Source organism: Phocoena sinus, chromosome 8 (assembly GCF_008692025.1).
Source record: "Phocoena sinus isolate mPhoSin1 chromosome 8, mPhoSin1.pri, whole genome shotgun sequence".
Classification (NCBI taxonomy): Eukaryota; Metazoa; Chordata; class Mammalia; order Artiodactyla; family Phocoenidae; genus Phocoena; species Phocoena sinus.
In genome coordinates, this window is record NC_045770.1 from 71,050,322 (window position 1) to 71,073,187 (window position 22,866).

At 46.3% G+C, this 22,866-nt stretch overlaps 1 protein-coding gene across 16 annotated transcripts in view; it reads right to left on the reverse strand.

Moving 5' to 3' along the window:
* PLEKHA7 (pleckstrin homology domain containing A7) overlaps positions 1 to 22,866 on the reverse strand; it is a 213,581-nt gene that overhangs the window by 86,283 nt on the left and 104,432 nt on the right. The window contains exon 1 of one of the 16 annotated variants that reach the window (XM_032639740.1): positions 8,479 to 8,507. The exons of the other annotated variants lie outside the window; for them this stretch is intronic. The gene's annotated coding sequence lies outside the window, so the exon portion shown is untranslated. Of the gene's footprint in view, positions 1 to 8,478; positions 8,508 to 22,866 lie in introns of those variants that run through there. 16 annotated transcript variants of the gene reach the window in all.

A 22,866-nucleotide genomic window follows, 5' to 3' on the forward strand; every position in this document is an offset into this window, starting at 1 on the left:
GTGAATAATAAATAGTTTTATCATATAGATGTAAAATTTTTACTGGCCATCTGTGTGCCAGGTACTGCCTCAGGTGCTAGAGATACAGAGTGAACAAAAAAGTCCTTACCCCCCAGTGCTTACATTCTAGAAAGATTTACATTCTTCTAATGTTGGACATTTTATGTGCTTCCCCTACCCCACCCCCACTATTATAGTCAATATATCTTTGCATATATGGGCTTTTTCTGCAATTCAAATTATTTCCTTGGGTTAGAGTCCCAGAAGTAACATTACTAAATCAAAGGGCATGGTCATTTTTTAAGGCTCCTTATACAGACGGTTAAAATGCTTTTTCTTGTCAGAGTCAACATATCATCTCAGTTCGATAGTGTTAAGATATCAGCCCCATCCCCAAACTGAGCCCTGACTCACCCCAGAGATTAGTAGGTTTAAATGAGCATAGCATAAAGGTTAAAAAAAAAAAAAAAAACAAAACCTCTAAGCCTACAAAGTTTGCCTTACTCTGCCCTGGAGCTGTCAGAGCGTCCTGCGTCTGGTGTCTGGGTAAAGCTGGCACTGAGATCTGAGCAGCCCGAATCCTAATAAGCCCTAAGTGAAATAGGCAGAGCTATCAGGCCAGTCTGCTCCCTGGCCCTGCAACTGCACACCACCCCTAGCACGCCCTCAACCCTCCCAACCACTGCCAGCCTCCGAATTCCCAGCTCCTGGCTCCAGGCAAAGCCCTTGGAATCCTATGACCTCATCTGGCAGGCAGCAGACTGTTCTTCCCAAAACAAATAGAGTTGAGGAATGAGCGTCCGGATAAGGATGAGAAGCAGGCCCCCATAAGACCTATTTCAGAAATCCTTGCATTGTGTTCATGGGTTAGGCTTTATTTGCACCCAGTTTCTTTTAGCCATCTCCATTCACCAGGGAATCTGAAAACATTCTACCTAAGCCTGCCTCATTTCTACCTAGAGGAAAAAAAAAAAAAATGCTCTGCTCATAATGGGAATAACAATAATTCCTAGCCACGATTACCTCTACAAAGGCTTTTCTTATACATCTTAACTATTAACACCATCGACCCCTGTTTTATGAATGAGGAAATGGCTCAGAGAGGTTAAGAGACTTGCTCAAGATAACTTTGTCAATAAGTGATAAGACTGGGCCATGAATCCAGGTCTTCAATTTCTAAATTCGATGCTCTTTGCATGCTAACCTGCCGTCCCCTTCCCTTAGGAGTCTGTGGGGCTGGCAGCTTCCTGGTCAAGATCAGAAGTCCCTAAAGTCAAGGCATCTGAAAAACAGCAGCATCTACTGCTACTCCCTCTCCCTCCCCTTATGCCCAGGGCCAAACTTCTGAATGATACCACCTGTGTGGCACTCAGTAGCCCCCAAACAGCCTTTGGTCCTATCCCAAGGTCAGCCTGGTGAATCTCTGGTAGATGTGAGCAAAGAGCAAATCTTCTATGTGCTTGGAGCAGCAACCCGCATCCAGCAATGCCTTCATATACACTGTACAACCTGAAGAGCAACTCCTGGGCTCCCCACACCCAACTTGTACCAGCTTAAAGAAGCCCAGGGCCTCGGGTAAATGAATCCTGAGCTGGAAGGTGTAGGCACTGCGATGGTTTTCACATTCTAACATTAGAAGAAAGATAGTTTTTTTAAGTGGACAAAAATATAGCTGTCATTTGAGCAGACCTAGAGGCAGCTCCTCAACCTTCCTACCCTAATATGGACGCTGCCCTTTTTGCTAAAAACAGTTATCAACCACAGCACCATCACCACCATTTCCTGAATTTACATGAAGTTTTAAGTGTGGTCACATTCATTATTGTATTTGACCCTCCCAAGTACCCACTGAGATAGGCAGCACAGATATTTTTATTCCTATATTATGTAAAAATAAATGAAGATGTGGGTCACGGGATGTTATTGGAAGACTAAATTAAAAAAAAAAAAAGGACTCAATACATTGAGAAAAGAGATGAATCAAAGCAATGCCTCCTGGGGGACTTCCCTGGTGGTCCAGTGGCTAAGACTTCGAGCTCCCAATGCAGGGGGCCCAGGTTCGATCTATGGTCAGGGAACTAGATCCCACATGCCACAACTAAGAGTTTGCACGCTGCAACTAAAGATCCCACGTGCCACAACGAAGATCCCACGTGCAGCAATGAAGACCCGATGCAGCCGAATAAATAATAATTAAATAAAATTTTTAAAAAGTAGTAATGCCTCCTGAATACTGAGGTCTTAAAATTCGATGGTTTCTGATCAAACTTGCCCAGCTTGCTAATGGCAGAGCTTCTGGTTCAGCACTTTTTGGCAAAGGAAGAAGAGTTAGGTCCTTGGACTATTTCATTCAATCTGCCTAAACACCCAGCAGGGCAGGCTGTGTTTCGTCACATCAAGCCACAGGTGAGGAAAGGCCCAGAAAGGGGAAATGACATGCCCACAACAGTCAACTCCTGTGTTCCTGCACCCACCACCTTTCTGATCTCTTTCTACCACTCCAGGCTCACCTTCACCAAATGGAGGTTGCCTATTGAACGCTAGATTCCCCCACCCATTGGGAGATTGCAAAGTCCTCTGACTTTTCCTGCTGTCCTTAACCCCTCAGCCCAAAAGCCCCCAGCCTGCCCCATTTCCTGACTTTTGATTTTTTAAAACCCATGAAGAATCTCATGTCCTATGACCCTATCTTAAGATGAAGTTAGCAGGCACAGACAAATCCCCTGAAATACCTGTTCTTAAACCTGAATTGCCACCTTGCTCCCTGACAGTGATGTAGGTGACCCGGCCGGGAGCCAGGTGGCTGGTTTCAATGGAGCACAGAAACTCTCTCTCCTCCATACAACAGCTTCTGTTGCATTTCAGACTACTGAGAAAGTAACTCGGCAAATGAGGTAGAGCAGAACCTAGCCTGTATTTTCAGATCCCACTCTTCCTCCCAGGAGCAGCCCTCCAGGTTGAAGGGCAGCCAGTCTCACCTGTGAGAGGACCAGGGAGCACGGGTGGAAGATGGCAGGGAAGGACAAGCCCCATAAAGGCGGGCCATGGGTAACCATCCACGTAAACAAGCACGTCTTCACAAGCCCTGGGCTGGAAGGACTTGGGTTAGGCCCTAAAGAAGTATGACAGCCAACACAGGGACTTGGTAAGAGAACAGAGCGAGGACCAGGGAGAACCGGAGACTGATTTGAGCTCACTAGAAGGAAGAACCCACCTACAGCCACAGACAGGGCTAGTCAAAATGTAAATGAGTCCTACCGTTTCTTGCAACATTTTTGCAAGATTAATTCTTCCATTCATACAGATTTTGACTATAACGTGAACAGTGACTCTGGTTGGTTAAACATAAAGGTTCCAATTTACTTAGCACAGCCATTGTTTCTGGCATGGCAAGAAGTTCTGGAGTTATGTGAATGGTGCTCAAGAGTGGAGGTCGGAGCAGCCTGATAAATCTGCTTTTCTGACAGTGGTGGTATTGGTATGCTGAGAGTGTGACAGATCTGCTCTGCCAGCACGAGCTCTTATCTGGGCCCTGCTATAAAGAGCAGAAGAGACAACTTAAAATGTAAGGAGGGCTTCCCTGGTGGCGCAGTGGTTGAGAGTCCGCCTGCTGATGCAGGGGACACGGGTTCGTGCCCCGGTCCAGGAAGATCCCACATGCCATGGAGCGGCTGGGCCTGTGAGCCATGGCCGCTGAGCCTGTGCGTCCGGAGCCTGTGCTCCGCAACAGGAGAGGCCACAACAGTGAGAGGCCTGCGTACCACAAAAAAAGAAAAAGAAAAAAAAAAAAAAAATGTAAGGAAAGCATCCGGCCTTGAAGCCCACGGCGGGACTCTATCAAGGCTCTTCTCATTGGTATGCTTGGTGGCACCTGCCACTCTGGACCTTCTGGCTCCTCAATACAGCTCTCAGAGTGCTGTAAGAGTCACCCTACAGACATCAAGCCACAGTCAGCACTGCCTCCAGACTTGTTATGGCACTTACTGTCTTTGTTCTGAATCCCAGTGTCTCCAGAAAGCCAAGGTTGCAGGTAACCTACTAATACTCCTAGTTAGGTCCCCGAATTAATAACCCAAACTCCAAAAACACAAGAACTTGCCTCCCCGCCTTCAGCTCCCATGTGGGCTGCAGAGTAAAGAGATAGCGGCCAACAGTCGAAATGGCATCTCTACATTCCCCCAACACTTCTTAAGAAACTTTTGTTTTGTTTTACTTAACACTTTTACAAAATTGCTCATTTAGTAAAAAGTGTCACCGCTATTCGTGTGGCATTTCCTAAGGGGGCTGAGGACGTTACTGAAGCGGTCTTTGGAGATCGCACTATTTGAAAATGTCAAGCAGCTCGCTGCACACTGGCATTACTCTGACAGGTCCTTCTTCCAGAAGCATGGGAATCAGGCCTTGGCGAGACAACATGTGGTCCCCATCCTCTCTCCAAGTGAGTGCCACCAACACAGTATTAACTAGCCTCCTTCAATATCCACCCTCGGCAACAAGTCAGTCCAGAGTCCTGGGGTCAGAAGATCTGGGTTCAAACCAGAACAAGCCACCTCAGGTCTCTGAGCCTCATTTCTTCCATTTGCAAATAGGAAATAATAATATCCTTCCGGTTGTTGTGAGGATATATGAAAGGGCATCACACAACGCCTAGCATACAGAAGGTACTCAATTCATGTTTGTTGAACCTGGCTGTGTCTTTTTTTTTTTTTTTTTAATTTGTTTTTTGGTTGTGTTTGGTCTTCGTTGCTGCATACGGGCTTTCTCTAGTTGCAGTGAGCGGGGGCTACTCTTCGTTGCAGTACGCGGGCTCTAGGTGCGCAGGCTTCAGTAGTTGTGGCTCGAGGGCTCTAGAGCACAGGCTCAGTAGTTGCGGCACACGGGCTTAGCTGATCCGTGGCATGTAGGATCTTCCCGGACGATCGAACCCGTGTCCCCTACATTGGCAGGCGGATTCTTAACCACTGCGCCACCAGGGAAGTCCCCTGGCTGTGTCTCGACAATGGCAATGACTAACAGGCATCTAAATTTTAACAGGGCAAAAATAGAATGAATCTCCTCCCCTCACTCCCACCAAATCCAATGCTCCTCCTCCAGGTTTCCCTATGTCCATTATCAGCATCGCTATCCAACAACCTAGGAGTCATCCTCCACTCCTTTACCTTAACCGCTACACATCATATGTTCGCAAGTCCTGTTGCCTCCATCTAAAAAACATACTCTGAACTCATACGCTTCTTTTCATGTCTACAGCCAGCACACCAGTCATCACAACAGCCACCTAACTGCTCTCCTGCTTCCACCCCGGCCTCTGTACCACCCACCGTCCTCATCAAAAGCCTGATGGATCTTTTAAAATGTCAGTTAGATCACACACACTCCTCCTTTCAACCCTACAACAGCTCCACATCACACATAGAGTAAAATTCAAGCTCCTTACCTTGGCTTACAAGATCCTAGATGATCTGACCCCTGCCTAGCTCCATCCTCTTCTTGCACCACTCTCCTCCTTCCCCATCCTGCTCTGGCCACATCGGTCTCCTTTCTGCTCCCTGAATACCAAGCTCTCTCTTACTTAACAACCTTTGTACTGGATGCTCTTCCCCGTACTCTCTAACTGGTTCCTTGTCATTCAGACCTCAGCAGAATTATCATCTCAGAGCCCTTCCCAACCACCCACTGAAGTAGGCTCCCAGTCACTTCATATAACATCACCCTATTTTAATTGTTACTGTTATTTTTCTTACTTATGTCTGTGTTTGCTGATCATCAGTAACCCAAACTAACAGTGTATTCCAGGAGAGCAAGGACCTTGCCTGTCTTTTTACTGCTATTATCAGCTTGTAACAGAGTCTGGCTCTGTGATATGTGCTGAATGAATGAATGAGAAATAATGATGAAGGAGACTCCTACTTTAAAGCGAGGCCATGCCTCCAAATAGGCTAGCTAACCCTACTGAAGTCTGGACTTGGATCACAAACAGACAAAAACAAGGGTCATAAGCCATCAAAAGGCAGTGGCTTCTGCTCTTACCACCTGAGGAAGGAAGCCTCAGACACCAACATAGTACGAATGCTTAATCCTTGGCTCTCTCCCAACTGTGTTACAATATAATTTGGAGAAATTAACCCTCCCCTGCAACTCCCCTCCCCCTCACTGCTGCAAAGGAGAGGTAGTACTCTTGGCAGAGAGAATCAAAGAATGGAATGCAAACACCCTAGAGGCAATTACTGAGTGATTAAAAACACACAGGAGGATAATACAAACATCACCTGTATCTCCTTTTTGTGAACTTGGAGAGTATTTGGTGTGAAACCTACAATTTGGTGACTGGCTATATGCTCTCACATTACTCTCTACTGTTTCATGTGTGTTTGCTCTCCTCCCCCTCTCCCCCTACCTCCAGTAAGATCCTAAGTTCCCACAGGGCTGGGGGCAGTCATTCACTGATTTCTCATGTATCTCCTGCAGCACAGAACAGCAATACCATGGAGCAGGCACTTGAAGTCCTTTATCTGAACAGCCTGAGCACAGACACACGCCACCTTCAGGGAGAGGCTGTGCAGAACCGCTCTCATTTTCTGGTTTCAGCAGCCCAAGTATCACACATGCCCCAGAGAGAGTTGGGGAGGCAGGGGCCCCCAGGCCCTGATAAAGGATCCTACACCCAGGCTAGGAGACTCCACCAGCCCTGGGGAGCACGATGCAGACCAAGGAAGGGCCTTCCCCCTTCCACGCTGTGCACAGTTGACTCACTCACACACCCAACTAGGCAAAGACACTGAAATGCAGCCAAACCTCAGACTCACCACCCAGAGGGGCAGTCAGTACCTGTCCTCCTTGCCCAAAGGTACCAAAAGGGGCTGAGCCTGGCACAGACAGAGCTGGGCTCAAGGGAGTCACAGAATTAACTGAGTTAACTGGAAGCTCTCACATCTTGCAAGAGGGAGGTCTCTCCTTTCCAAACACTGAATTTAACAGACCGAAATCTTCCATCATGATCTGAAAAGATCTATGTTTCACTAGGCTCTCCACTCAGTGGCCAGCTCATTTCATAAATTACCTCTTCTGACCCAGTAACCCACACTGCAAGCCTCTCTTCTCCCCAAGCCCCAACATGGGGCTCCAATACTTAGGATTGATGGTTAATAGGAAGTTTTAATTGTGGCTCCACAGGACTTCAATAACCATGAAAAGACTAAAGCCAAACTCCTGACTGAATGAGGAAATCAAACCCAGATAGCCTCCCCTCCCCTAACTCTTTTTTTAAAGGAAGTTGGCAGAGAAGCAATGTAACAGGAGCCGAGGTACCAGCTCTGTTACTACCAACTAGTTTCACACCCCTGAGCAAATACACAACCTCTCTGGCTCTTAGTTTCCTCATCTGTCCAATGAGGGGCTTAGACTCTCCATCAAGGCCACACGCAGGCTTCAAAGCATGAAGCCCAGGCTATTCAGTCATACAGGCTGCATGCAGTTCAAACCCCAGCTCTGCCGCACGCTGGCGGTACCCGACCTTGAAAGAGTTAATGACCTTTCTGAGTGTTGGTTTCCTTATCTGTAAAAAGAGGAGACAATTCCAACCCTGCAAGATTGTTATAAAGAGTACCGATAATGTGCCTGGCCTATGGCAGACACTCAACCTTCAGTGTCTGTTATATTTTTCTTTTGCTAGCTCTAAAACTCCACTCTAATAGAGCTGTTTTGTCTTTTTCTATGTTGCAAACTCCCATATTATTAGCTGGCTCAAGAACACATTTTCTTCCCTTTGAGTTAAGGCAAAACACCCAGCCTCTTGTTTAAACTTAGAACTCGCCTGCCAGGCAAAGTAGTTTCAGATCAATAAGCACCTTCCTTCAGCCACACTTCTGTTCCTTCAGCCACACTTCTGTCCCTCACTGGGTCGAGCCCCATGGTTCAGAAAGTGCAGCCCAAGAGAAAACAGCCTTCCCAGTAGGCTGTGCTGAGCCAGGGACACACACTCTACAGAAGTTTTAAAACTTCATGGTAACATTTTCGACCTCAGAGAACACCCAGTTTTATGCTTCTCTTTAATGCTCTTCAATAAGTCAGGTTCCTCAAGTGTAAAATGAGAAGGCTAGACCAGGTGATGTTCTAGGGATCTTCCAGCTGTAACATCTTGAGACACTGAGGTTCATCTCAGACTACTGCTGGAGCCACAGACTGAAATGTAACAACACTGCACATAATTGAAAACACAAAGGAAGGAGGCAGAACAGCTGTCCTCCCCAGTCTCACTTGCCAACAGAATATCCTTTGTAATGACATCGGGGAGGTGTAGTTAATGATACTTTTGTCCTGTTTATTCCCAATTAAATTGGGCTCTTCTTTTTTTTAAACTGCAGACGCTCCCAACCAACCCATCGAAAACTCCCTTTCTTTGTCATTACTTGACTTTCATGAATCAGAATACATCACGGCAAACTGAATCCCAGTAATAGTAACCAGTATAGGACTAACCTGCTCTCCAGCTCTGTTCTCGCTGGGAAAGGCGGCAGACACACTCACTCTCTCCTCGAGCTCCATGCTGTGTCTTCCCAGCCCGGGCCTTATGAAAACCCCAGTTCAGGTCAGACTGGGAGGGAGGGTCCGGCCACCTGCAGAGGTGAAGCAGAGGCCCCCGGCCCGCCTGTTCTCTTTCAATTTCGGTTCTGGAGCCGCTGCCTCCCCAGGTGTTACAAATCCAGCAGCCACTTGCTCCTACTCATTCATTCTCCTTTCTCCTCGCCCACCCCTACGCAAAACCTGGCAACTATGCAGGAACACAGTTCCAGCTGTGAGTCACCGCCACGCTGTGGCCAAGTGGAGCACCGGCTGGAGGTAAACACTGAGGCAGGCACTTTGTGTCTCCAGGCCCCAATTCTTCTGTTCTTTGAGACCATGGGGTTGGCTGCCCCTCTTGTAGCAGAATATAAAAAAAAACACCTCCACTTGTGAGCCCAGGAGTCAGAATGAATTGCTCACACAGTTCTGCTCTGCCACACTGTGGCTGAAATCAGCCCCAAAGCAGAGAGTCTTTGGTGGAGAAATGAAAGCTCCTCTATCACTATCTCTCATGGTCATGGCCAGGAAGAGGCTGAGCGGTTACAAGCCATCATACTCATTCCCAATTCTATGATTCTTTCATCACTGCTTGGGATGGCTACCAAGAAGGGCAGGGGGTTAGAAAGGCAAACTAAGGTATCAAAGCGCCTTTATCTCCACGGCCTCAGAGCAACACTGTGGCTCTTCACTGCACCTATGTAGGTCTACAAGTCATGATGCAGGTGACAAGGACTTCTTTTTTCACAGCTATGTTCCAATGCCTACATATGCCTGGCACATAGTAGGTGCTCAATAAATATTTGCTGAATGAAAAAAAACAAAAAACATAAAACAAAACAACGGGGTTTTGTTCTGAGTCTACTTGGAATGACAGCTTTACTAAAACCTGTATCCATTAACATCATTTTTTCCCTTTTAGAAATTTCCATATCCTTCACAACTCCCACCCCTGCCTGTAGGGAGTATTCTATAAATCTTTAAATGCAGAGATGATTTATTGTGAAACTAAGGAATTTCAAGTATTAGGGCCCCTCACTTTCACAAGCCCCTTCCAAGGCCCTAGAAAGGGGCCTAGCAACGTGTGTACATGCTTTCTACAATTGTATATATTTTTAAAGAAGACCTCCCAAATTTTGTAAACATCAAGCCCCACAAAACAGATCTGCCACTGTAGAATGAAAGAATGAAGGACTCGACAAGCCATCCTGACATATCATCCTAACAAGGGCATTTGAATTGACAAAACTTGTTTCAGGGCTTCCCTGGTGGCGCAGTGGTTGAGAGTCCACCTGCCGATGCAGGGGACACGGGTTCGTGGCCCAGTCCGGGAAGATCCCACATGCCGCAGGGCGGCTGGGCCTGTGAGCCATAGCCGCTGAGCCTGCGCGTCCTGAGCCTGTGCTCCGCAACGGGAGAGGCCACAACAGTGAGAGGCCCGCGTATCGCAAAAAAAAAAAAAAACTTGTTTCAACCACAGAGAAGTTAGTCTCTCAACTACAGATACACCCTAGTTGATCAACTGTTTGTAAAGTCAACTGTTTGTAAAGGCTGGAGTAGGTTTAAGAGCACAAACTCCATTCATTCAACATTTATTTAGCGCTGCTATGTGTTCTGCGCTGAGTGTTTTGGGCTAAAACAATGATTAGAACATAATTATTCCCACTGAACTGGAGCTTACAATCCAAAAGAATAGACTGATATGGTCATAAATAGATACAGTAAGTATTTTATAATATTAAACATAAATAATATAAATATATATAACTGCAGATCAGAGGGAGTACCACAGTGTAAAAGTACAGCAAGGCCCACCAACTTGCTATGTGTCAGTCTGCTGGGTACAACGACCCTAGAAGGTTAATCGTTTTATCCCCATTTTGCAAACATGAATATTGAAGCCCAAAGGGGTCAAGTGCCACCCCAAGGTCACATAACCAGTAGGTGACAAAGTCAGACTTCAAGCCCATATCTGCCTGACTGCAAAGTATGGGCCTGTTCTTAGCAGCTACACTTCAGTCAATGGCCAGTTGCTCCACAGAACCTCCAAAATGACTGGGGAGACACGCTGGCAGCAGAGGTACAGGAAGCACATGGAGCACCAGCAGAGGCTGGCCAACTTCCAAAGCCCACATTCCTGAGAGTGGAGAAACGGGAAGTGCCATGAGCTTATTCACCAGGTATATAGCTATAACCTTTGTTCACCAGGCAACACCCTGGCAGGGATCAGTGACAGCTAGCTGGGAGCCCAAAGAGGCCACATGAGAGGCTCCCACCCTGTAGTCCTGCCTCCAAACTCCCTCGTCCTTACTGCCAGATTGATCATGCTGGAGCACCGCTCTCGTTCCATTATCTCCTGGCACACACCCTCCGTGGCTCCTCACTGCTAAAGCCTCCCTCTCTCTCACCACTTCCCTAGACCCTCAGCTCCTACCAAATTTAAGCGTTTATCAGTACCCAAATCACCCGGTCTATCCCACCCCTGGGCTTTGTCTCCTGCAGTCTTCTTCCCTAACGAATTCTACCCAATCTTCAAGGCCTCTTCTCTTCCCAGTAGTCCTTCCAGATCACTCCAGACCACTCTGCCTTTGGCATCTGTGGGGGATTGGTTCTAGGACCCTCCCCAACTCCAACATCCACAGATGATCGGGTCCCTTATATCAAATGGCATAGTACAGCGAGCCCTCCTTATCTGTGGGTTCTGCATTTGCGCATACAGAGGGTCAGCTGTATTCCGTGTTACAGACAGGGATAAACTAAAAAGCAGAAGGTCCCTTTTTTGCCTTGAATTCAGTGTCAATCTCAGAGGCAACACCTTTACCAGTTTCTTGTGTATTCTTTGTTTTTCGCCTTTATGAAATTTTTATGCATTTAAAATTTATATACACATCTTTTTAGAAAAAATTTACATAAACAGAATAAAACTGTACACATTATTCTTTAACTTGCTTTTTACTTTACGTATCTTCGATTCCTCCATATCCACATGCAAGGATGAACATAAGCGGCCCCCTCCACACACAGCTCTGCTAGGACCGCCCCCCCCACCAAACCAGACCAACCCACAGAGAGATGACCCAGGAGCCCATCCCATATGCCAATCTGCCCCAACATATATAAGAGGTTTCAAATTGATTACCTGCAAACCAATTTTCCCCCAGAATTCATTTTATTTGAACCACACAGATTTTTTAAATTGAGCCCAAGTTTAACAACAGGAAATTTTCATACAAAGACCCAGCTCATCTTGGAAAACCAAACACTGTGGCAACAGCGGGCCCCCATGAGAGGTGGGATGGCCCTTCTAGCTCACTGCAGTCCCCATTACTCCCTACTGCTTCCTGATGTTGAGGGTGTACGCCTAGTGCCATTTGTCATCACACCTTTATTTCTAATTTCCCTACAGGACAGAAATTTCTTCATACCCATATCTCAACCAGAATTAGGAAAACAAAAGATAAACAGAGAGGACAGAGTATTCCTAAAACAAATTAGACAGCATACACACAGTCTGGTTTTTTGTTATCTGCTAAGCCTCTACAGACATTTGAGTTTGCAACACCTGTCTTGTACCAACACCATTGATTCTAGAGAAGCTCCTCCTTTTACGAAGGAGATCTGTTTTAAAGAATAGAGATTTCTTACATAAGAGTAAGAATGGAAAGAAGATGGCAAAAATAGGCCAAAAAATTTCCCTCTCACAAAAAAACTTCGAAGGATCTTCCCAACAATAATGGCAAGTGGACTCGCCTTTAGCCTTCCCTGACTGGTCTCCTGAAAAGGTGAACCCCATGACAGCCAGCAGACTGTTTCTTGCACAGAGTGAAAAATCCAGAGAGGCACTGCTAACAGTCTGACCCTAAAGAATGCAAAAGAAGAGTCGTGTCAGTGGCTGCAGCTCCTTATAGACATCCACAGGGGCCACTGAAGGCAAGCGGGGCCTCCTGCAATAGAACAGCATCTGGCCAGGTTCTGTCTGGAGCAAGATCACAGACCTACCCCAAGCTGAAAAATGCAGTCTCCTGAGGTGTTTAGAGCACAGGCACTGGAGTCCAGCCACACAGCCGCCTATTTCACAGATAAGGAAACTGCTCCAGAAAGCAACTTCGAAACACTGCCACCATCTTTTAAAAATAATTGCTTCTGTGTTGGGGGGAGGAAAGAAATAGGTGAGGGAGATTAAGAAGTACAAATTTCCACTCGCAAAATGAATGAGTCATGGGTATGAAATGTACAGTGTGGGGAATACAGTCAATAACTAAGCAATTCCTTTATATGGTGACATATCGTAATTACATTTATCATGCTGATCATTTTGAAATGTACAGAAAAAAATAACTATGTTGTGTAACAGGAACTAACGTAGCATTGTAGGTCAATTATACTTCAAAAACAAACAAAAGCAAATATACAAACAAACCTACAGAGAAAGAGATCAGATGTGTGGTTACCGGAGGCGGGGGTGGGAGTGGTAACAGCAGGGTGAGTCAGTTGGGGGAGGGGGAATTGGATGAAGGTAGTCAAAAGTTACTACGAACTTCAGTTATAATATAAATAAGTACTAAAGATGTAACAATGTACAACATGATAAATATAACTAGCACCGCTATATGTTATATATGAAACTTGTTAAGAGAGTAAATCCTAAGAATTCTCATTACAAACAATTTTTTTCTATTTCTCTAATTTGTATCTAGAAGAGATGATGAATGTTCACTAAACTTACTGTGATAATCATTTCATGATGTATGTAAGTCAAATCACTATGCTGCACACCTTAAAATTATAGTGTTATATGTCAATTATATCTCGATACAACTGGAATATAAATAAATAAAAATTATTGCTTCTGCTAGGAATACACTCAGGAGGACTCTTAACAGGCCCGCAATTACTAGATGATCAGACCTGAATGATACTGCATTGCTTTGCTCCCAATAATGATACATAAGTATATTCGTTCACTCACGCAACAAATATTTAAGAGCCAACTAGATGCCAATCCTGTAGAGTCTCATACTACATGAGTAATCGAGAAGAGGGAGGGGGTGTGTCGCAGCTCAGACTCTGTATCCTGTCAAAGGTGAACAGAAGGACAGTATTTTTCGGATTTTCAGACTCATGAATGATTGTCTTCTTAGTCAAGAGCTGTAAATTCTCAATCAGTTTATTAACGCAACTTGAGCCCTTTTATCACCAAGGGTAACCCCTGCTTTCCAGAAATCACTGTTTTAAGAATTTTAGAGCTGAAAATGACCCAGAGTTCACTCACCTCATCCAATCTCTTTGTTTTACACATGAGGAAATTGAGGTCAGGGAAGGTTAGAGAATTGCTCAAGGTCCTAGCTATTACTAACCATAAATTAACACTAGGTTCCTGAAAACAAGGATTATGGAAAGAAAAAAAAAACCCAAAAAACATCATCACCACACTGTTTTTTTTTTTTTTTTTTTTTTTTTACGGTACGCGGGCCTCTCACTGTTGTGGCCTCTCTCGTTGCAGAGCACAGGCTCCGGACGGCAGGCTCAGCAGCCATGGCTCACGCGCCCAGCCGCTCCGCGGCATGTGGGATCTTCCCGGACCGGGGCACGTACCCGTGTCCCCTGCATCGGCAGGCGGACTCTCAACCACTGCGCCACCAGGGAAGCCCCCACCACACTGTTTTAAAATTTATTTCCTGCCTTAAAAAAAATCCATCTTCCAGTGACTAATTTCTGCTAACAAACATGAAAAATATATTTTAGAGAGCTGGGAATCCTCGTGTCCAGTCAAAAGACCTTGCACAGAAATCCAGTGCCGTTGGTCTGGATTTAAGTGGCACATAAAACACATGCAGGGAGAGATGGTCATGTGAAGCCAGAGGCCAAGAGTGAAGCGATGCATCTACAAGCCAAGAAATGCCAAGAATTGCCAGCAACCACCAGAAGCAAAGAGAGAGGCATGGAATGGATTCTCCCTCAGAGCCTCCAAGAGGAACCAAGGCTGCAGATGCTGTGATTTCAGACTTCTGGCCTCCAGAACTGTAAGAGGATAACTTTCTGTTGTTTTAAGCCACGAGGTTTATAGTAACTTGTTACGGTAGCTCTGGGAAATAATACAGAACTTGTATTAGTTTAGTGATTTACCACAAACCCAATTAGTATGGAAAAGCTGTCACAAAGCCACTAAGACCTTGGGACTCACTCAATAGTAGTACAGAGACTAAGACAAGGGAGGTAAAAAATGTTCTATTTTTGAGGGCTTCCCTGGTGGCACAGTGGTTGAGAGTCCGCCTGCCGATGCAGGGGACGTGGGTTCGTGCCCCGGTCCGGGAAGATCCCACATGCCACGGAGCGGCTGGGCCCGTGAACCATGGCCACTGAGCCTGTGCGTCCAGAGCCTGTGCTCCGCAACGGGAGAGGCCACAATAGTGAGAGGCCCGCGTACCGCAAAAAAAAAAAATCTATTTTTAACTGATCCAAATATTGTGTTCACTTCTGGTAACCACACCTACAGGCCAGAGTGGAAAGCTGGAGCATGTCCAGGAGAGAGAAGCCAGGGATGTGAAGGGTCAAAGCCACATCACTGAAGGAACTGGAGTTTTATGGCCTGGGAAGACTCAGGGCACATGACCGTTGTCATTGCCTCTGAAAGGCTATCATGAGGAAGAGTAATTTGATTTGTTCCCTGAGGTCCAAGATGGTAGAACTAGGATCAGTGGGTGGAGTCACTGGGAGGCATATTTTTCAAGGAATCAAGTATCAACAATGTCACAGTCAGAGCGGCCTCTGAACATCAGACTGGCTGGTTGTCTCCTGTTGGTGGATGTTTTCGAGCCCAGAGGCCAAAAAACCCATCGGGCAACATGTTGCTAAGGAAAGAACGTAAACCCCAAGCCTGCAATCTGCCAGGAGGACCTTATGTTCCTCTCGAGCTCTGTGAATCCATTACTTCATGAAACACACCATTTAGCCATTATGTGAGTCAAGAGACTTCTGAAATACACGGGTAGGAGGACGAGATTCTGAGCATGAGGAGATACTTCGGCGGGAAAACAAAGAAACAAGGGCCTGTACGGAGCTGTGGCTGAGAACCTATGCCCACCTCCCAGGAACCTGGCCACAGGAGCAGGTGGTCACAGTCCTATAGTGGAGGCTGGGTTAGGTCCCTTAGCCCCTTCTCACAGGAAGCTTACGCTGAGATGGACAATACCTCTGTCAAGCTTTTTCGTTCAGATCCACAGCTTGCATAGTTCAGTGCAGCCAGTATCCATTAACAAGCCACTGGGGCTACATTCCAAGTAACCGTCACCTTTTCCTGAATACCTACCACTGTGAGTAACTGCCTGAGATGCTTGCATGTACTACTTCTAACGGTCATTTCAACACTGCAAGGTATTATCATCTCAGGCTGAGGTTAAGAGGGGTTAAGTCATTTGTCCAAGGCCACACATTTCAGGATTTAGGATTCCCGCTGGAATCCAGGTCCAGAAGCCAAACTCTTTTCCTGCATCATGATGATGTCTTCTCTGCGTCCTACTTCAGGCATTTAATTTGTTCAAGGTAAACAACAATACCACGCAAGGGGGAAGCAAGCAGGTAGCTTTCCCTCTCTGGGCCTCAGGCCTCTCGTCTGTAAATGGAAAAAGGTTGGAAATGAGGAGGAGAAGAAGCCCTTCCAGCTTGTACACCTGATGCAGCTCGACTAGATTCCTTTACCCCATGTCCCCTTCCAGGCTGCGAAAGTGGTGACAGGCAAGGCGGTTAATCTCTGGTACTCACAACAAGGGGGACATGGCTAGCAATGTTGTTTTGCATGCTGCCTGGAGGCCAGGGCAGTGATGGAAGGAGGAAACCAAGAACAGGCCCATCGTCAGCTGTATGAGCTCATGCGCAGGTGTGCACTGAAGAATGGCCCACATAAATCTTGACATTTAGCACTTCATTCCATAAACCAGGGCTGTCCTGTAAAGAGTATCAGCACACAGATCTGAGGGCTACCTGTGCCAGGACCCAGGGGATGTCCATGAGGAATTAAAGCCCAGGGTCTTTGTTTGGAAGTTGTTGGTGCGGGGGTGAGAGGTAAAGTAGTCCAGCCACATTCCAGGGGGAGGGGCCTCCTGCAGCTGCTCTGCACAGCACAGCCTCCATGGATCCTGTCCTGAATCAGGTTAGGACGCCCATCCACCCTCCACAGCTGCTTCCTTACATGCCCGCTCGGGACAGCCTAAGGCCACCTATTTCCCAACTGTCCCTCTGGAGTCTTCTAGCAGTGGTATTAACAGAGCCAAGGAACTCCGGACACCTAATCACACAGCGTGACTGGCCAAGCATCCCTCCATGACCCAGGGAGGGGGGACCATACCAACTTCAGTGCTGGAGTGGAGGCCAGGGGGAAGGACTTCAGACATCCGGTCAGGGAGGGGCTCTCTCTGCTTATCTCACTTCTAGAAACCCCCCACCCAAACCCATTTCCTTCTCAATTTCCTAGTGATGCCCATTCAGGAAGGGAGTGGAGCCTCAGGTCGAGGAGCATAGCAGAAAGAAGGCACCTAACCCACAGGACCCCGAGTACTCAGACTTTCCAGTAAGCACACCACGGAGCCCAGACAGAATATCCTGACAGGGCTTTCTGGTTCTATTCTACTGTTTATTTATTGCTTTTCTTTTTTTTTTTCCTTTTTTGGTGGGGGGAGGGGGCAGGGGCAAAGCAGGCCTGAGAGGGGAGAGACATCCAAGTCAGTGGAAGACTGTGGATTTGGAGTCAGAACTGGGTTCCAGTTCCAGTCCCACACTGCCAGTGTTAGGTTCTGTGAAAGATTTTCTAAATGGTGTCTGGCATCAGGAGGTGAGCAATAAGATAGCTGGTCTTATCGAGGTCCCCTCTCCCTAAAGAAAACCTACTAGCTCTCCACATCCCTAAACAGAGGGCCCACCATGCCGAAGGGCCAGATTTCTGCAGATAGCCAAAAAAGTGTGCGGAGGGGAGGGGGGTGGGAGAGGGTTGTAGATAAAGAACCACATAAGATGAGAGAGATCCGTAACAGTAACTGCAGCAAGTATATCATATATCATATCATCTGTTCCAGGAGCTCTGCACGTATTCTATGTCTCATGCGTTATTACAATCCTAGGAGGCAGGTATTATTATCTGCATTTTATAGATGTGGAAACTGAGGATGAGAAAAATTAAGGGGTTTGTGTAAGATTACACAGTTAGGTAGGGGCAGAGCCAGGATTCAAACCTAGGTCCTCTGACTCCAACTCTGGAGAGGTGGATGATGAGGTGTCCACCCTCTGAAATGGACCCTGGAATGAAAGGACGGACTATTCCCCATGAAGGCAACATGGTAAAACTGGCTCCTTATATTTCCAAGGGAAGAAGAAAACTTTGGTATAGGGTAAGAGCTCACTAGAAGTCAATCTTACTAGAATCTTCCCACTCTGAAAATAAATCACCAGCCCTCCACATCCCGGTCTGAAGTCCCAACCCCCTGGCGTGGGTACTGGCTGAAGGCCTGAAGGTTAGAGCCCAGAACTTGTTATCTTTAACCTGGAATGACTCCTACATTTGAAGGAGGTAATGTAAAGGAGATGGGAGTGCAAAGCCTCTTGGACCCCTTACCATCCAGCTCTCTAAGCACCCCTACTTTGGAGACAGCTGCACATCACTGACTCTGAATCACACATTTAAGTTGTGTTTTTCCAGATTCAGACTCAATTCCCCAATGTCAAACTATGTCAGCAGGCAGGGATGCAGACATCAGAGAAAGAGCTCAGTGAATCATTTTCTCTGCTAGTGATGGTATCTGATGCATGTTAAACGTCTCCCTGCAATTCCTCAAGTGTCTATTAATCAGTGAACCAAGAACACAGAAGGCACCAAGGAAAAATCTGCCATTGCAGGGAAAAAAGCAAATCATGAGAAGCCGCCTTACTAATGCACAAAGACTTCTAAACCCAAGGTGAGGCAGTGATAGTAACAGCCCAGTCATTGAGACGCTTGGACCAACTGGCCACAAAGAAAGACATCAAAGAGCCCTTCAAAGCAAAGGGGCAAAATCCACTTCTCCCCAGCCTCATCTGGACACTAGCTGGGCCAAGGGATAGAATCTGCCAAAATTGATAAAAAGAGAAACTTGGAAATGTCATTTGCTCTTGCAGAGCTTCAGTTTCCTCTTCCCTGTAGACCCTGGAATACTATCTGTCCTCCCCAGCACACAGATTAAACAAGATACATGATGGTCCCTAAAGTTCTGCCAACCACCTGCCCCTTCTCATGTTAAGTATCCTCCCTGGAAAGCCCCTTAGCTGCCACGGGTATGACTCCTGAAGCTGTACTTCTAGTGCTGTCCACCCTCTTGTGCCCTGGATCGCTAGATCCAACTGCTTACACTTCTACCAACATGTAAATCAAACATAAAATCAACATATTCCACAAAGGAACTCTTCCCACCCTATTTCTCCTCTTTTATTCCCCATGTTGGTGAAACCACCATTTCATGGTTTTTAACCAGGGGCATATGGAAAAATTACAGTGACATTTTTGTTGCCACAACAACTAGGGAGCATTTAGTGGGCAGGGAACCCAGGATGCTGAATGATACTGTCCTGCACAATGAAAATCTGTCCCTCCCAAAATGCCAACAGCAACACCACTTAGAAATGCTGAAAGTCATCCTACAGCTTTCCCTCATTCCCTCTCAGTCAGAAACTTGTCAAGTTCACTTCCTGTTTCACCAATCCAGTCCATCTTCTCCATCCCCATGACCATTCTCACTGGGATGACTGCAGTGGCCTCTAAGGTCATTATCCTACCTCTGTACTCACCCACTTATTCCCAATTAACTTTCAATAATCCTCCACACAGCTACCAGTTATATTTCTAAACCTACAATTGTGTCACTCCTTGTCTTAAGATAATCTGTCAGCTCCCCCCACCTCTGGATAAATACCACCCTTTATCTGTTCCCTGCCTCACCATTCACTGCTCACTAGGCTCCAGTGGTGCCTCCGTGTCTTTGCACATACTGTTCCTTGAAGGCTGTCTCCCTGTCTCTCTGGCTAACTTATACCCATCCTTCAAGACTCAGTGCAAGGGTCACCTCCACCTAGAAGCCTTCCCTGACACCAAGCAGAGTTAAGTGCCTGCTGGTGCACACTGGAATCACACATTTCCATCTTTTTTTTTTTTTGGCCGTGCCACACAGCTTGCGTGATCTTAGTTCCACAACCAGGGATTGAACTCAGGCCACGCCAGTGAAAGTGCCGAGTCTTAACCACTGGAATGCCAGGGAAGTCCCCTCCATCTTATTCTGATTGTTGTTCTCGCCCTGCCTCTCTGTCGACTCTGATTCTCCAGCACAGAGCCTAGTGTACAATGTGAGCTTATTGAATTAGAATTTACAGCTTCTACAGCACCTACAGCTGACAAAGCATCACCTCAAGCAATGCAATGACCGGGAGAGGGAGTTACTGTAGATGCTACAGTTTTCTGGAAGAGGAAACCAAAGTTAAGCTCTTGCCCAGGTTCACAGGGCTAGCTAAGAGGTGGAGCTAAGACTTAAACCGGGTTCTCTGATGGCAAATTCTTTGCTCTTTGTCACAACACCACTCTACGTGACAGGTTATAGAAGAGCTGTCCAGTTGGGGGTGGGAGGTGTCACAAGCCTGTCTTCTTCACACCTGCAGACAGAACTCTGGAAAATCCATCCATTACCCAACCCCCCAACATCATTCTTCCCAACCTCCTCTTCCTACACCCCAATCACACAGTGCAGAAACCCCAAAGCAAGTAAAAGAGCCTGGTTTTACTGTAAGAAACAGCCACACTCCGCCTGCATGCAGCCTGATGGCTCCAGTGTGCCGGCTGGGTGCAGGGCGGGGAGGACCGGTGGTAAATGGCAGCACTTAAAGTTGCCAGGCATTAAGCACAAGCCTTGTTCAATGGGCTGTCCACGGAGAAGGTGTGTCAGGCAAGACTTCTGAGTGCCTGGAGGGGGGCAGGAGGGCTGGGACAGGGAGGAAGCCTCCCAAGCTGTTCCGCTGTGCCACGTGAAAGGCTGGTAGCTCCTGATTACTTTCTGAGAGTTTTCATGAGCACCTCACATATGCCATTTTGCTTCAGGAGCACAAAGTAGTTAGAAATGGGGTTTCAGACTTTACAACTCTAACCATGGCTACAAGCAGAGCTCATTCCCTCACATGCGCGCATACATGCACGCATGCACACAGCTGGCTCAAATTCAAATTTAAGGCGATTAAGGAACTGTGCAGTTTGGTTCTGCAGGCCTCTCAGGGGGCAGGGAAAATGATAAATGCTCATTTCAGGGCTCTGGATGGCAATCACTACCCACTTTCAGCAATGTCATTCAGACATCACCATGACAACCACCAAAAGGCTTCCTTCCTCTGTGGCAAAGACAGCAGAAATTTTTTTTTTTTTTTGGTGGTACGCGGGCCTCTCACTGTTGTGGCCTCTCACATTGTGGAGCACAGGCTCCAGACGCGCAGGCTCAGCGGCCACGGCTCACGGACCCAGCCGCTCCATGGCATGTGGGATCTTCCCGGACCGGGGCACGAACCCGTGTCCCCTGCATCGGCAGGCGGACTCTCAACCACTGCGCCACCAGGGAAGTCCGACAACAGAAATTTTAATTGAGCCCATTCTTTTTTTTCTTCTGACCAATGGAAAAAAAACATCAACAAAATGTTACCCAGAAATACATGACCAAGAACACCTTCCGAATTCAAAATTCCTTCTGCTTTCCAGAGTCACATGATCTCCATCCCCAAAGCTGCCCTCCTGCCCTCTCAACAACTCACATTTTATAATCTCATAAATTCCAACTTGTCTAGATCTTTTATCAAACATTATAAAACTAGGTAAACATTCCAATTTAATTTTCTGACTATGACTGCAAACGGTATTTGCGTCGCTTTTATTTCAGTCATAAAATTCAAAAGGTCTAGCACATTTTCATGAAGTACGTCCAATAAACTCTGAAACAACCTGAGATTACACAAGCGTTCAGTGGCCTTTCGGCAGGAGCAGATCTAGATGTGAACTAGCTTGGTTCCCCGGGTGACCTTGGGTTAGTTACTTAACTTCTCTGATATTTAGTTTCCTCACTTGGAGGATAGAATAATGCCTACTCTGGAGCTTTGTGAGAAGTCATGAAGACGGTAACAGGCCAGCACTTTGCTTGGTACACAGTGAGTTATCAACAAATGGCAGCAAGTCTTATCCTTCTTCTGCCTTCTTCTGCCCTGAAAGAATTAAGAAGGCCCTGTCCGTTCTTCCTGGACATGTCACGGGCATGTCTTGTCTCCTCCCCCTTCTCACAGTCCTAAATCCAAGCTTTCGTCTTATCTCACCTCTTCACTGACTTCCTTGCTTCTAGACTCTGCTCTCTCTTGGCCTCATGGCCATCCAACCAATATCCTTTGGTCTGTGAATCTCTGATAGGACTTTCATGGAGAAAATATGGGTTTACTGAAAAACATGTTAAAAGGCCTAAGTGAAAGGAGAGCTGGAGAACCCCAATGTCAAAACGATGTTGCTTCTTCCCTAAATTAATCTATAAATTCAATGTGAAACTAATCAAGATCTCACAGGGTTTTTCATGGATCTTCACAAACCGATCTTAAAATCTAAGTGAAAGAGTAAAAGGACAAGAATAGCCAAGAACATTTCATTATCATAGAAACTTCTACTGGACAGGTTAATCTAGAGTAAACAATTTTTTGTTTCAATGGGTTTTATTTTGGAGAAATGTGTTCAATATAGACTAAAATTTAGCACAAAAATAGGTAGGTGGGGGAGAAAATATTTTAATAATACTGACAGGGGCCCTCTGGAGGTGGAGAAAACTGGGTTACTTTCTCTGCCAACCCAGTGTAGGAATCAGGTGAGGGAAAGGGGAAGCAAAGAAGAAAAGTGGATTAGGAAAGAGGTAATGATCTTCACTAAAGGCTTAATGTGTCTCAGGCACTGTGCTATGCATTTTCCATATGACTTTCATTTAATACAGGCATACCTCGTTTTATTTCACTTCACAAATATTGCATCTCTTTACAAATAGAAGGGTTGTGGCAAACCTGCATTGAACAAGTCTACCAGAACCATTTTTCCAACAGCGTTATTTTTAAATTAAGGTATGTACATGGTTTACGACATAAGGCTATCGCACACCTAACTGACTACAGTACAGTGTAAACATAACTTTTATATGCACTGGGAAGCCAAAAAACTCGTAAGATTCTCTTTATCACAATATTCGCTTTATTGCAGTGATCTGAAATTGAACCCGCAGTATCTCCAAGGTG